Genomic DNA, 2,207 nt, shown 5'->3' with positions numbered 1-2,207 from the left:
CACGAGTACCGAGAGCAGCAGAACCTCCGCCTGATAATCATTATGTTTTCAGTTCACTAAAGTCGGGGAAAATTATCCAAACCATACAAATAGCCCATCGATTTAAAGCCCAGACTCTGCTCTTTCCAACAATATAAGTGTCACAGCTCTATGTGAAAAAGTCACGGAACAAGCAGCCACGAAATCGTGAAAAAGGCTAAATTCTGGAACCATAAACATGAACGTCTTTCCTTTGTTTTTATGGCTTTAATCCACTTTGGAGTGATTTTTTTTTCCACTTGGCTGGACCTGTACGTCTCCTGTGTTWATGTTGGTACATGTAATATGCTAATTCTGTACTATGGAGATCATTAAGAGTCGTTGTTGGGTGAAAAAATCTTTCGCTAACACTGTGTTGACCGTGAACCGGAAGTGTTGGGAGTGGCATCCAGTGCTGGGCCGCATGTCCGTGGCATATAGGCTATTGTTAGAATTCAGATCATGGAAACAGCTCTTTGATGGAGAGATTGAAGGAAGATCCTATATAGAACAAAAAAGCCATTAGTAATTTTGTGAAAATAAACTTGATTATAGTTATTTTATACTCACTACAAAAATTGTCATTACTAGTTTTGTTCTGTTGTTGCCAGTTTGTTACAGAAACCAACCTGTAGAGTGTTGATGAACATTAAACATCTGTATCAGACAGAAAAAAACTGATTTAAAATAGATAAATATGCACAATGTACAAGATGTGTCTGTAATGTCACATTATTAGGACAGCYGCTGATTCCGTGCACCAAACAAGGTGCCCTCATTTTCCATTTGAGCACCTGCCCCTGAAAATGTCAATGCACGCTACTGTATGAAAGATTTTAGATATCTATGTTGAAGATGGAATTGAAAAATCAACAGGAAACTTCTTTTCGACGTGTACATAATGTAATTTGAACAAATTGCTCAAATATATAACTTTTATTAGCAATTTAGACATAAAAATGTTTCATAATTTGGCATAAGTTGTCTAGTATGACAGGGCCTTTAGGAAGTTTAAAAAAATTGAAAACAATAGTACTTAAACTAAAAACAAATGATAGTGATGGAAAAAATGATTTTTTCTAAAATTAGTATTTGTGATTTTATGATTGCAGTACAAAAGAAACGGACTCACTTATAACCATAAAGCTCAGCCCTACAGCTCAGACTTCACGTTAGAAACGTTGTTAAAGTTTAAACAGGTCACATTAAGTTGTACTTTATTGGCTCATTGATATGTTTAACAATTTTACACAATCACAGTTAAAAGGCATGCATGTTAAGATTCTGATTGTATTTTAGTTAGGAAATTCTGCTCTTTTGTTCAAAGGCAAAGGAAAAGAGTGCAGCTCCTCACAGGTGGAGTCTATTGGGACTAATCACCACCAGGGTTTAAAGACAGAGCTGACTCAGCACCCAGCAGTGATCCATTTGTCCTCACAGTGTGTTTGGTGATTAACAGGTTTTTCTTGCAAGTTTTGAAAAAGGGAGTAACATTATTTACTGTTCCATAGGAATTTGTTGTTGTTCCTTCAATTCTGGTGCATCCCTCTGATAACAGTAATTTCTAGTGATGGGCAAATGAAGCTATTCTGAAGCTTGCTTTGGAAAAGGGTTATTAATTATTCAAAGTTTTCCAACACAGTCCTCTTTTGCACTAACTTGAGAGGAAAAAATATGAAGAGCTCTTTAAAGCAACACAAAATGAAGCTCTTCTTCATGACGGCATTAACAGCTGAGCTGTTTAATATGAGATATTTCTGTCTGAAAGAAGGTTTTCATTGTGCTGCTTTGAACAGATTTTGTGTGTGGGCATGTTTTTGCTACATCGTTGGAAACATTTTGCAGAAAAATCAGCCTCTTAGGGACTGAATCTGCATCGTGGGGACAAATGCCTGGTCCCCACGGATGCTAATTATGGGTGGGGGTTAGGTTTAGGGCCAAGGTGTGAATTGAGCTTAGATTAGATTGAGGGTCAGGTGATATTAACCTGTGAAGTTAATTTTAGAGAAAATGGTCAGGGTTAGTCTTTAAAATTTCCAAAAGATGAATGGAAGTCAAACGGTCCCCACAGGAATATAAAAACAAACATCTGTGTGTGAATGAATAAAGTTTTGGTTGCTTATGTTTTCTTATAAATAAACTTACAGGTGCTGGTCATAAAATTAGAATATCATGAAAAAGTATATTTA

This window comes from Austrofundulus limnaeus, unplaced genomic scaffold (assembly GCF_001266775.1).
Source record: "Austrofundulus limnaeus strain Quisiro unplaced genomic scaffold, Austrofundulus_limnaeus-1.0 Scaffold1165, whole genome shotgun sequence".
NCBI lineage: Eukaryota > Metazoa > Chordata > Actinopteri > Cyprinodontiformes > Rivulidae > Austrofundulus > Austrofundulus limnaeus.
The sequence above is the reverse complement of the archived record's forward strand: the minus strand, read 5'-3'. Positions refer to the sequence as shown.